This window comes from Acinonyx jubatus, chromosome C1 (genome assembly GCF_027475565.1).
Source record: "Acinonyx jubatus isolate Ajub_Pintada_27869175 chromosome C1, VMU_Ajub_asm_v1.0, whole genome shotgun sequence".
Lineage (NCBI taxonomy): Eukaryota > Metazoa > Chordata > Mammalia > Carnivora > Felidae > Acinonyx > Acinonyx jubatus.
In genome coordinates this window covers 47,664,909-47,678,306 of record NC_069381.1, presented here as the reverse complement: position 1 = coordinate 47,678,306, position 13,398 = coordinate 47,664,909, and the positions used below count along the sequence as shown (strand labels likewise).

Sequence of the window (13,398 nt, the reverse complement as noted above, 5' to 3'; positions counted from 1 at the left end):
ACCATGCTGACTGTTTGCCAGGCATCTATAGGTTATGACTCCTGTGCACATTATTCTCAGCCTGCCTGCCCCCCCCCCCCCCCCCACCATACACTCAATCCTTTTCTGCCTACCCTCTGTCCCAGGGCTACAGTCTGGATCTCCAGGCGCCCAACCCTCTGTCTTCTACTTGGGTTTGGACAATGGAGAGCAGTAGCAAAAGGCGTCAAGAAGGAAGGAGAGTAAGGTCCAGGCTCCCTTGGACCGAACAACCTGCATCTCTTGAACAAAGGTAACAAAGCCTCTCAAGGCAGATTTCTGCACAGTTTCTCCTTTTGGGTTCTGGTAACATTCCTCTCCTAACCCCTTTACATAGGACAGAACAATTCTACTTTCTCAGCCCCATGGATTCAGGCTGCCCTCATCTCTCTAAATAGTTCCTTTACTAAAAAATTATCCTAATTGGAGGGTGTCTTCTATTTCCTTTTGATCTACTTCCTGCACTGTGCCCTTTCAGACATCAAGGAGTAAAAGTGGTCCCATTATTACTGGTGCCTGGATACTTCAAAACCTCTTCCTCATACCCTCAAATAGTCCCTTCTTTAAATTTTCTTCAGAAATTCCAGTTGAAGACCTCCACTGCTAGCCAAGATGAAGTAACAGGAACCATATTTACCCTCCCATCAAAAACTACTTTAAAAATATACATATATAGGAAATGAGGGTTCTCAGGACCCTGAACATTAAGGCAAGAAAGTACAGTGAGCCCAGAAAGGGGAGGGAAAATGAAATGTCCTGAAATTGCTGAAGCTTAATGTGTGGGACCATGGTACAGGAAGAGGAAATCCAGGCCAAGCCCTGCAGTCTGCCAGCATTGAGGAAACAGAGCTAGGAGTCTGTGGACAACAGGAAGCTATACTTCTTAGGGCAGAGTACAAGAAAAGAGAGAGCTACACAGAGGGAGAATTCCAGAGAACTACAAAGGGTGCTCCTCAAGTATTCAGGAGTACCAAACACCACATGCATGTGAGGAAACCATTTGCGCCAGAATCTCCCAGAATCTCCCAGAATTGGTGTACTTCACACGGAGCCATGAATAGTGCCCACTGACACCAGCCAGAGTGGAAAAACGTAATTCACAGGGTACTAAGTAGAGTAGAAGGGTTTCACCTCAGCAGTGAAGAAGAATTAACCCTGGTCCCACCTAACAAAGCTTAGGGCAAGACTCAAAAGAATCCAATGGTTTGCAAATACCTCACTCATACCCCAGAACAAAGTTCAAGTGTATTTATAAAAATACAAAACTATCTAGCACAAAACAAGGTAAAATACACAATGCCTGGTGTTCAATCAAAATTTACCAGGCATGCAAAGATACAGGAAAATACTATCCAAAATGAGAAAAATCAATGGGCAGTGACCTCACACTGACACACTGGACAGAATTAGTAGCCACAGATATTAAAATAGCTATGATTCCTGTATCTCGTATGTCAGAAAGCTAGGCGAGAGATTGAACTTGAAAGTTCAGAAATGGAAGATGAAGCAACTTTAGGCTGAAATGCTAAAAATGACAACCAGGATATCTGAGATGAAAAACTTACTGTATAGAATTGGACAACACTGAAGAAAAGACAAGAGACCTTCAAGACACAACAATAAGACACTAACCACTAACAGAGAGAAAAGATTCTTAAAAAATAGACAGAGTATCGGTGAGCTGTGGAAAAACTACAAGTGGTACAACATATGTGAAATGGGAATCCCTGAGGCAGAGCACAGAGAAGGGGTAAGGAACAATATTTGAAGAGCCAATGGTCACAAACATTTCAAATTTGATGAAAACTACAAACTCACAGATTCAAGAATACCAATGAACCCCAAATAAAAGACATATGAAGAAAACTGAACCAAGACAACATCAGATTCAAATTGTTCAAAACCAATGATACAGAAAATCTTAAAAGCAGCTTGGGGGGAGGGGAGGTGACAATCGCCCAAAAGAAAAAAAAAAAAAAAAAAAAAAATACAGGGGCACCTGGCTGGCTCAGTCAGTTTAAGCATCCAACTTTGGGTCAGGTCATGATCTCATGGTTCGTAGGTTCAAGCCCAGCATTGGGCTTTCCGCTATAGCCCAGAGACCACTTTGGATCCTCTGTCTCCCTCTCTCTGCCCTTCTCCCTTTCACACACTCTCCCTTTAAATAAATAAATAAATAAATAAATAAATAAATAAATAAATAAATAAAGATATTAAAGAAGACGACATTACAAAAGAAAGAAATAAAGAAAAATAGAAAGGACAACAGCTTTCTCATCAGAAATAATAATGCAAGCTAGGAGACAGCAGAGTAAGATTTTTGAAGTATTGAAAAAAAAAAGACTTTCTATCTAAAATTCTGTACCCTCTTTTGGAATGAGCACTGGGTGTTTTATGGAAACCAATTTGACAATAAATTTCATATATTGAAAAAAATAAAAAAATTAAAAAAATGAAATTCTGTACCCTGTGGAAAAAAAATTCAAAACGGAAGCATTAATAAAGACTAACTCAAACAATGATGAAAAAATTCATTACCAGCAGGACTGCACCATAAGAAGCGAGGCAAAAAATGATAGCACATGGAAATGTGCATCTATAAAACAAAACAGAATGTAGAGCACACGGGGAACTATGTGGGTACATATAAAGGCTTTTTAAAAATTACTCGAATGTCTGGGGCACCTGAGTGGCTCAGTCAGTTAAGCATCTAACTCTTGATTTGGGCTCAGGTCATGATATCACAGCTAGTGAGTTCAAGCCCCACATCAGGCTCCCAGCTGCCAGCACAGACTGCTTGGGATTCTCTCACTCCCTCTTTCTCTGCCCCCTCACTCACTCATTCTCTCTCTCTCAAAATAAATAAATAAACTTTAAAAAAAATTACTTGAATGTCTTAAAAAGATAACTGACTCCCTAAAACTAAAAGAATAACCATACATCATGGGGTTTAAACCTATGTAGATATAAAATGTACAATATAAAATAACAGTAGCACAAAGGCTAGGAGGCAAGAATTATAAACATACTGTTATAGGGTTCCTATATTATATGTTAAGTGGTATAATCCCACTTGAAAGTTGACTCTGATAAATTAAAGATGTATTCTGTAAACCCTAAAGCAACCATTAAAATAATACCAAAAGAAAAAGCTATGCCTAGTAAGCCAATAAAGGAGAGAAAAAATGAAATTATAAAAAAACCCAAAAGAAGGCAGAAAAAGAGTAAAAAGAACAATGAACAGATGGAACAAATAGAAATGAAAAGAAAAAGCTAGATGGGTGCATTTAAAAATTTAAAAGAAACCATACGAATACTTATATTAAATATAGTCTAAATACTCCAATTAAAAGGCAGAAATTAGCAGGCCTCACTTCATTATCCAGTCCAACTATATGCTGCCTATAAGAAACCCATTTTAAATATAAGAAACACACAGGTTAAAAGTAAAAAGAAGAAAAAGATATGCAACAAAAGAGCATTCAAAAGAAAGCTAAATCATTACCACACTAAGTAGATTTTAAAGCAAAACACTACAGGTCTAATAACTAAGTATATTTCAGAGTCAAGAATATTCCCAGAAACTAAGAAATAATAATGGGGATGATTCACCAAGATAACCTAACAATCCTAAATATTAACACACCTAATAACAGTGCATCCGAATACATAAAGCAAAATGTGATAGAGATGCAAAGAGAAATGCATATATCCATAATTATCCTCAGAGATTCTAACACCATTCTCTCGGTAATTCAATGATGGAGTAAGTTGGCACAAAATCAGCAAGGATGTAATATACAGTAGTCAGCAAAGCTGATATATTGATAAGTAAAAAGCACTCTATCCAAAAAGGGGCAGAACACACATACTTTAAGTTCACATCAAACATTTACCAAGACAGACCATATTCTGGGCCAAAAAATAGTCTCAAGAAGTTAAAAGAATTCATAAATTTTTTTTTCAACGTTTATTTATTTTTGGGACAGAGAGAGACAGAGCATGAACGGGGGAGGGGCAGACAGAGAGGGAGACACAGAATCGGAAGCAGGCTCCAGGCTCCGAGCCATCAGCCCAGAGCCTGACGCGGGGCTCGAACTCACGGACCGTGAGATCATGACCTGGCTGAAGTCGGACGTTTAACCGACTGCGCCACCCAGGCGCCCCAAAAGAATTCAAATCCTACAAAGTACCTTCTATGACCACAATGGAATTAAATTATAAATCAGTAATTAAAAGATAAGTGGAAAGTCCTCAAATATTTGGAAACTGAATAACACTTCTAACACATGGATCAAAGAAGACATTTAAAAAATATAAAGTATTTTAACTGAATGAAAATAAAAATATAGCAGAAGTGGTAGGATGCACTTGATGCAATAAATCTATAGTGTCATAAGCATGTAATAGAAAAGTTGCCTCAAATAAATAACTCAATTTCCATCTTAAGAAATTAGAGAAGAGTAAAAGGAACCCAAAGTTAGCAGAACAAACAAACAATTTCAGAGGAAAAATCAAGAAGTTAAAAAAAAAAGACTACAGAAAATAAATAAAACCAAAAGCTGTTTTTTTTTGAAAAGACCAATCAAATTAATACATTTCTGAACAGAATAACCAGGAAAATAAAGAGAAAAGATGCCAGTATTAGGATTTTATGTATCAGGAATGAGGGAGATGAAATCACAACAGATTCTACAGATATCAAAATAATGAGGGAATATTATGAGCAACTAAGAAGATATGTACAAATTCCTTAAAATACAGGAACTACCAAACCTCACTGAAAAAGAAGCAGATGATCTGAATAGTCTTGTATTATTAAATCAGTTGAGTTCTTCCTCTTCTTGACAGAAAACCAAAAACAAAAAGAACTCTAGACATCTTCATTGGTGAATTCTACCAAACATTTAAGGAAGAAATAATATTCTATACAAACTCTTCCAAAAAACTGAATTGGAGGAAATCCTTTCCAACTCATTTTTGAGACCAGAATTATCTTGATAACAAAACTTAAAAGACAACACAAGGAAAGAAAACTGTATCAATATTTATCATTAACATAAATGGAGAAATTCTTAAAATTTTAGCATCCAACTAACTATAAAAAGGATAATAGGTCCTGACCAAGTGGGATTTATCTCAGGAGTACAAGGTCTAACATTAAAAAAAAAAAAAAAAAAAAAAATTTGGTGAATGTAATTCATCATATTAAGATTCTTAAAAAAAAAAAAAGGTCTTAATAGTTACAGAAAAGAACACCTGACCCAAAAAAAAAAAAAAATTCATTCTTCATTTAAAGACAAAAACAAAAAAAAAAATTTCAACATGTCTCAGCAAAATAGGAACAGACTGAAACTTCCTAAGCCTGCTAAAAACCTACTATAAAAACTATTCAACTAATATCATACATCATAGTTAATGATGAAAAAATGAATGTTTCTCCCTAAGAAAGATCAGAAAGAAGATGTCACTTCCATGCAACACAGAGTAGAGATTCTAACCAGAGCACTATAGCAAGAAAAAGAAATAAAAGGCAGCAACATTGAAAGGAAGAAAGTAAAACTGTCCTTATTCACAGATAACATGATCACCTACATAGAGTATCTGATGGCATCCACAAAAAAGCTATTAGAACTGAAAAGGAGTTTAGCAAGATTGCACGATACGTGACCAATACACAAGCAGCAACAAACTGGAAGATAAAATTTAAAAGATAATTTCATTTCAATAGCATCAAAAAAATAGGATACCTACAGATAACCTGACAAAGATGTGCAAGACCTACCTACTGAAAGGTACAAAACACTGAGAAAAATTAAGGAAGACCTAAATAAACAGATACACCAACCATGGGTTAGAACACTCAATTGTTAAGATGTCAATTTGCTCCCAAATTAATGTAGAGATTTAATGTCGTTCTAACTTAAATCTAAATAGGTCTTTTTTGTGAAACTGACAAAATGACTGTAAAATCAATACGGAAATGTAATGCACCTAGAAAAACCAAAGCAACTTTTGAAGATGTACTTCAAAATCCACCTATACTACCTGGCTTCAATACTTATTGTTGCAAGATTTTTTACCTCAATACCCGGATCCATTGTCTGGCCACTTCGAAGAATGAACAGGTGGACACAGAATGAGCGGCAGGCAAAGTTTATTAGAGTCTAAGATTAGAAAGCAAGAGGTAGGAAAGCTGTCTTTAGAGAGAGGGGGCATTCAAAGGTGAATACCTGTGGACTATAGAACAGGGGTCCTTGTTTAATAAGGTTCTGGTCACACACCCACCCTTCCCTTCCTCCTTGTTCCTTCTCAGGTCCTACCTTTATTGGCTGGATAACACTAGGTGCTGGGTTGTCCATTCCTGATTGGCTCGATTCCATTGTATAAGGGCTATGACCATATCATTCCTTCTGGGTCATATGTTTTATGGTCTACTCCTTATTTTCAGTTAGGCCTTTTGTCAAATTCCTGAGGGAAACTGGTGGGGGAGTAGGTGGTGTCTGTTACATTCTTCAGAGGAACGTTATGCCGGAGGGGGTTTATTGTAGTCAGCCACTCCCAGAATTGTTCCAAAATATGTGTTGTTCCCCACCCAGGGACCTCAGATCATCTTTCCCTCTCTGCCTACTGAATCCTATCTTTTCCTATCATATTATTATGAAACTATAGTCATCAAAACTATGCAGTATTGGGCATTAAAACAGCCAAAGAGAACAACGGAACAAAACAAAACAACCAGAAATGGGCCTCCACATATACACAGTCAATTGATTTTAACCAAAGGAGCAAAGGCAAGTCAATGGAGAAAGGACAGGCTTTTCCGCAAATGGTAGTAGAACAATTAATGACATACATGAAAAAATTAACTTTGTTTCATATCTGATGCTACAGATTAATTGAAAATAGATTGTAGATTTAATGTAAAACCAAAACAATGAAGCTTCTTTAAAAAAATAGGAGAGGGGCACCTGGGTGGCTCAGACGGCTGAGTGGCCCACTCCAGCTCAGTTCATGATCTCATGGTTTGTGAGTTTGAGCCCACATCAGGCTCTGTGCTGACAGCTTGGAGTCTGGAGGGTGCTTCGGATTCTGTGTCTCCCTCTCTCTCCAAGACCCTCTCCCATTCATGCTCTGTCTCTGTCTCTCAAGAATAAATAAACATTAAAAAAAAAAAATAGGAGAAAATGAGAGTTCTGGCTAGGCCTGACTTCTTACATAAAATTACTAAAACAATGACCCATAAAATAATAAATTGATAAAAGAGTCATCATCAAAGTTATAAATTCACAAATTAGACTTCATCAAAATTGGGAACTCTGCTTATGAAAAGACACGGTTAAGAAAATGAAGAGAGAAGAGGTGGCTGGGTGGCTCAGTCAGTTAAACACCCCACTCTTGATTTTGGCTCAGGTCATGATCTCACAGTTCATGAGTTCAAGCCCCATGTCAGTGGGGTTCTGCTTGGGATTCTCTTTCTCCCATTCTCTCTCTGCCACTCCCCCTTGCATTCTCTCTCTCTCTCTCTCTCTCTCTCTCTCTGTCTGTCTCTCATAAATAAGCTTAAAAATATATGAAAAAACAAGCCACAAAATGGGAGAAAATATCTGTACACACAAGTGACATAAAGAACTTGCAATGAGTATATAAAAGCTCTCAAAACTCAGTAAGAAAATAAACGGCTCATTTTTTACAAGTGAACACAAGATTTCACAAACACTTCACCCAAGAAGATATAGGATACACATATGGGCAAGTAAGCACATGATAAGAAGCTTGAAATTATTATTCATTAGGGAAATGTTAAAACTCCCTGGAAGAGGACTCCATGTTATCAGAATGGTTAAAATTAAAACGAGTGACCACACCAAGTGCTGGAGCAACCGGGAGTTTCATGCACCACTGAAGGGAATGCAAAAAGGCACAATCGCTCTGAAATACAGCTTTTTAAAAAGTTAAACACACACCTACCATGTGAACTAGCCATCCTCCTTCTAGGTATTTAACCAAGAGAAATCGAAGAATAGGCCCATTCAAAGGCATGGATATGAATAGTCCTAGTGGCTTTATTTGTAGTAGCCAAAAAGCAGCCCATAATCCAAATACCCACCAACAGGTAAATAGATAAAGTATAGTATATTCGTGCAATGCACCAAATGAAGTATGTGTGCATGCTCAACATGGATGAATCTCAACATGATCAAGCTAAGTAAAAGCCACCACGCAAAAGAGATACGTATTGTATGACCCCACAAATAAAATCCTAAAATAATATTAAATAATCTATACTGACAGAAAGCAGATCACTGGTTGCTGGGGGGGGGGGGGGGGGGGGGGGTTGGGAGAACCAGGAAGGAAGGGATTACACAGGAGCACAAGTAATCTTTATGGATGTTAGAGATGTTCTTTATCTCACTTGGTTTCACAGACCCAGACACACGTCAAAACATCTATTAGATATTTTAAATATATACGGTTTATTATATGTCAAGCATACCTCAATAAAGCTGTTGAAAAATACCCCAGTTGGGAAAGCCTTTTCCCTGACGGCACTGTAACTGCTCCCTCCTTTCCCATTTCCTACATCCAATCGCTGTTAATTCCTAACCATTCCACAGCCAACCTTTGTACAATGCAGGGGTTAGGGGCACTGACCTGCCGCGACATAAAAATCTGTTCACAACTTTTGACTCCCCAAAAACTTAACTTTCTAATAGCCTAGCGTTGATGAGAAACCTTACCAAAAATATAAACAACCAATTAACACATATTTTGTGTGTTATATACTGTATTCTTACATACTGTATTCGCACAATGAATTTAGCTAAAGGAAATGTTAAGAAAATCTTGAGAGAAAATACATTTACAGTACTGTAAAAATTCCGCGTATAAGTGCATCTGCGTTCAAACCTGTATCGTTTGAGGGTCAACTGTATTCTCTCTCCCTCTCCAGTCCAGCACTATCACCCTATCCCATCTCTCACCTGTATTATAAAAGCCTCTCTCCACCCTGAGGCCAGAATTAACTTTCTAAAACACCAATCTGTATCACTTCAACAGCTCCTGATTGCTCTGGAGACAGGTTTCAAACTCCCTTAATATGACTCACCTGATCCTCCCAGAGCTGACCTTTTCACCTTCCGCAGCCTCCTTTCTGGTGACTTCCCACCTCACCCTTTCCTATCCAGCCATACGAGTCAACAATGTGCCAGGTTTATATAGTTTTGCACACGCTGTTCCCAAGACAAATAATCCCCTTCCCTTTTGTCTCTCTCCAGCCCACTCATACTGAGGCTCTGTCACTCAGCTCGAGGATGATCTCCTCTGGGAAGTCTTCCATGAAACCCCACATTAGGCCATTTGCCCTTCTCTCCACTTAGTTCAAATCACAGTCAATTACCAGCATCTTCCTCATACCCTGCCGCAACACTAATCTCAGAATCATATAATCTCCCTCATTAGACTAGATACAATAAGCAGACTGAGTGAAAGTTGGAAGCAGAGAGCAAACCTTGTTCATTTTTACCTACCCAGGGCCTACCACAGTACCAGGCCCAGAATACATGCCACACCATTAGTGAACAAATGAATGAATGGAAGAACTGGTTTGGATGAGCCTTAGACCACCACCTGGGTTGATTTTGTATTTCTCTGTATAAAGAGATGGGCAGGTGAGGTTGAGTGATCTCTGTAGTACATTCTGGTGAAATAATTATTTCAAATCCCCTGGAGGGAGGTGGGGGATGGGGGGGGGGGGTGTAGTCCCTATTCCGGCTGGGCAAGATTCATTACCTCTAAACTGTTTTCAAAACCAGCTGGTAATTGACTGTGATTTGAACTAAGTGAAAGGTTAGGGAAAGGGAACCAGATTCCAGGAAAAGACAAGGTCCACAGCAAAAATTAACACAGCCTGGAAGAAGGCCCAGTCTCTTCCCAGTAAACTTCTTACTTTCATCCAGAAAGATACAGATCTCCGCCCTCAGGATTATTCCCTTCTCCCAATACGCATGTTTTGATCTCCAAATCCAGCAACGGAGGCTCCCAAGCTCGCTTCCCCTCAAAATCAATCACAAGGCCCTTCTCACCCTCTCTGGTCTTTCCCTTATCATCCTTAGTCAACAATCCTCTGGGCCTCCCACTCACACGTCCTCCTCAGCTGATCCCTCCAACAGCCAGGCCACTGATCATCAGGTCAAGAGCCAGGCAGAGGGCCTCATTAACAGGAGACTCCCAGAAGACCAGGAGGCAGTCGAAAGGCTGCAAGACCCAGCTGGGAACCATAAAAAGTAAAAAAATCAGGATATATATTTGGTGGATCATAAAAAAAGAAAAGCAAGCAAAAACAAAACAAAGCAAAACTCTACCATCTGTATAATAGCCACAAACCAAGAGAAGACCTGCCTTCTTTCTCACTGATTTACAATTCAAAAGTGTAATCACTTCCTCCCTCCAGATCTCCTATTTTAAAAAATTAACCTAACGCTGTTCCATGTTTTGGTAGTGACTGACCCTTTAATTTAGGGACGCTATTAAGACCTAAGAAGTGCTTTCGTGGAAAATAGCCAATGATTAGGGAAATTCACCATTTTACATCTTGCCAATCCTTAAAAGAAGGGAAATGAATTAAAAAGCAAGGATAACATTAGGCCTTTCCTACCAGGCTAACTGTAACCAAACAGCATTATACCATCACAACTAAAATGCACCTTAGACGTTATCACAAGCTGCTGAAAGCGTTTGAAGTTACAAGCAGCACTGGCCTTTAAAATGTCTTAGGCAGCCAGATTTGTATTAAAAACTCAAAACTGTTCAGGAAAAAATATCCTAAAATAGGGGTCCGGGGGAGGGAGGGAGTGACTAAAATATAGAGAGCGTGAACACAGTTAATTGGTCGGAGATGGCAGAGGACCCCGGGTACCCGACATCTCATAGACAGCCTTGGGGATGCAGTAAAGGCCGACCCTTCTCTCGACGGGCCAGCCGCCTCACCCAGGAGAGGGCACAGGGAACTCAACAGCATCCCGGGGGGGCGGAGGCCCTGCTAGCTTGAGACTTAAGCGGCAGGAGAAGGAAGACCAAAAGGAAGGGGCGGCGACTGCGGGAAAGGTGGGGGAGGCTTGGGCCGGGTGAGCTCTCGGGTTGGAGAACGTGGGCGCTACGAGCCTGCGCGCCTGCAAAAGCCCCTGCTGCACACGTGGGACTGGGAGGAGGGTCACTTACTTGTCCAATCTGAAATTAGATTTTAGCTAGCGGGGCTCTGCAGGTTGCCGTGCGGAACGGCACCGCGCGCGTGCAGAGCGGTCCCAGAGAGTGGCTGCGGCCGCGCCCCGCCCCCGGCCCCGCCCCCGCCGGACGCGGCCCCTGTAAAACCCCCCCTGATTGGCCCTTTGAACCGGGCCGAGGATTGGCCCGCGCGTGCCCGCCCCCGCCTCCGAAGCCTCGCCCTGGCTCCACCGGCCTTATGGACTTTTTAAAAAGGCAAGGAGGTCCCCTGCACAAACTCTTCGCAGCCTCTGACGCTTGGGTGTGGAAGATCCGCATCCTATAACCGCTTCTCAACCATTTACTGAATGCAATTTACTGACCGTTGTAGGAGGATGTCATTAATAATAATAATATATTAATAATAATTACTGAATGCTTGCTTTGTGCCAGGTCCTCTTTCTGATACTTTGCAGGAATTTATCCGTGTAATCCTCTGGCCAACCCTCTGAAGTGGTGTCACAGTCTTTAAATCCTGAAAGCAGATAGGCCCTGCCTGTGCAGAAGTTACAATGTGTGGGCCCTAGACACACCCAATTCATTTAAACCTCACAGTTCTTGCCTTTCCAGTAAACTAGGCGGTATTCGCCCCTATTTACAGATGCAAGAGTCATCTGTTTTTTAGCTTGTTCTGAAACACACAGCTAGCTGCTAGGGAACCAGAGAATTCTAACTTGGGCTCCAATTTGAGCTGTTTGCCTTCAAAAAGTAGGTTCCCAGGCTGATGGGACTGAAGATTTGGAAGACAGTTCAGCAAGCCGCTGATTCCAAACCCTTTGCTTCCCTAGAAAAGTAAACTGAGGTCCAGTAAAAGGAAGTGAGTTTCCAAGACCACAGCAGATATAAGAGATAAGCCTAGGTAATAACAGTGATGCCATTGAACTGGCCTATGTGCCATGTGCCTTACAGTCCCTGTCTGCTGTCCTCCTGACCATCCCCAAAATAGATGCTCTCCACTTTGTCTTGCAGGCTACATACTGGCTCAGGCTGAAGCCGTATGATTAGCTACATCTACTAGGGAGCCTCTTTGGGAGGGGTGGGGGTGGTCATTTTCTTTCTTCTACACCATAATTTTTCCCCTTTCATTTCCAACAAATATCCAAAGATCTAACCATGGACTCTTTGGGAAGATAGGAGGTACTGGGATCTGATACTTAGCACCTGGCTGAATTATAGTGTACAATAGAAATAATAATATTAAGACCTGTGTATCTTGACCTTTCTAGAGGGTTGTGAAGAGCAAACAAAAAGTAATAGTTATGGAAATACTTTGTGAAGTGTTGGATGCTGAATACATGTAACACGTGGCTTCTAGATCTTCCTCCCTGTACCCCGGGAACAGAATACATGAAATACACTTGTTGTCTCATGAACTATGGCAGGACATGTCATTTTGGCCAGACTTCAATTAATGTGGATTTGCTGTCTGGTCTTTAGGTATGTCTCTGTTTCTAGGCTTTATGTATTTGATTTTTGGCTTGTTTCCTCTTATTATCATACTATCAGTAGTAATAGCAATCATAGCACTGTGGCTAGAGCTCCAGAAGCCATTTGTACCATAAGAGAACCGCAGAATAATTGCTACAGACGGCAAAGCAGCAAGGTGAAAAGGCTGACACCATACCCCACCAGACCAACAGCCACTGCCCACTTCCACATGAAAGAAATAAACTGCTGTCTTGTGCAAGATACTTTCATTCTGTGTTTTCTGTCACATGGGGCCAAACCTAATCATAACTGATATGTACAGCCTATGTCACACAAATCACTACAGCAATTCTGTAAGGTGATAGATGCCCAGAGAGTATAAAAAAAAATGTTCAAGGTCATCCAGCCAAGTGGTGATGTGATTCTAGACCAATTTTTGTTCTCAATTTCAATTAGTACCCACTGCCTATTATAAACAAATGAATATTTTTATTTTTTTTCTATTTACTTCCATTCTACTCATATGTTCTAAGGGGTGGCAAACTTTGCCTTTAAGGGGCCAAATATTAAATATTTTAGACTTTGTGAATCATCCAATTTCCGTTTTAACTACTCAACTCTACCTTTGTAGTGCAAAAACAGCCATAGATAATAGTAAACGTGTGGATGTGACAATGTTTCAAAAAACTT

The 13,398-nt window shown here is 40.1% G+C and overlaps 1 protein-coding gene across 5 annotated transcripts in view; it reads right to left on the bottom strand.

The window, feature by feature from the left end:
• FGGY (FGGY carbohydrate kinase domain containing) overlaps positions 1 to 11,359 on the bottom strand; it is a 447,559-nt gene extending 436,200 nt beyond the window's left edge. Inside the window, exon 1 of one of the 5 annotated variants that reach the window (XM_015072330.3) lies at positions 11,239 to 11,359. The gene's annotated coding sequence lies outside the window, so the exon portion shown is untranslated. The remainder of the gene's footprint in view (positions 1 to 11,238) is intronic. The other 4 variants (XM_015072337.3, XM_027059043.2, XM_015072338.3 and 1 more) reach the window with 4 other exon arrangements.
• Positions 11,360 to 13,398: the final 2,039 nt, after the last annotated feature.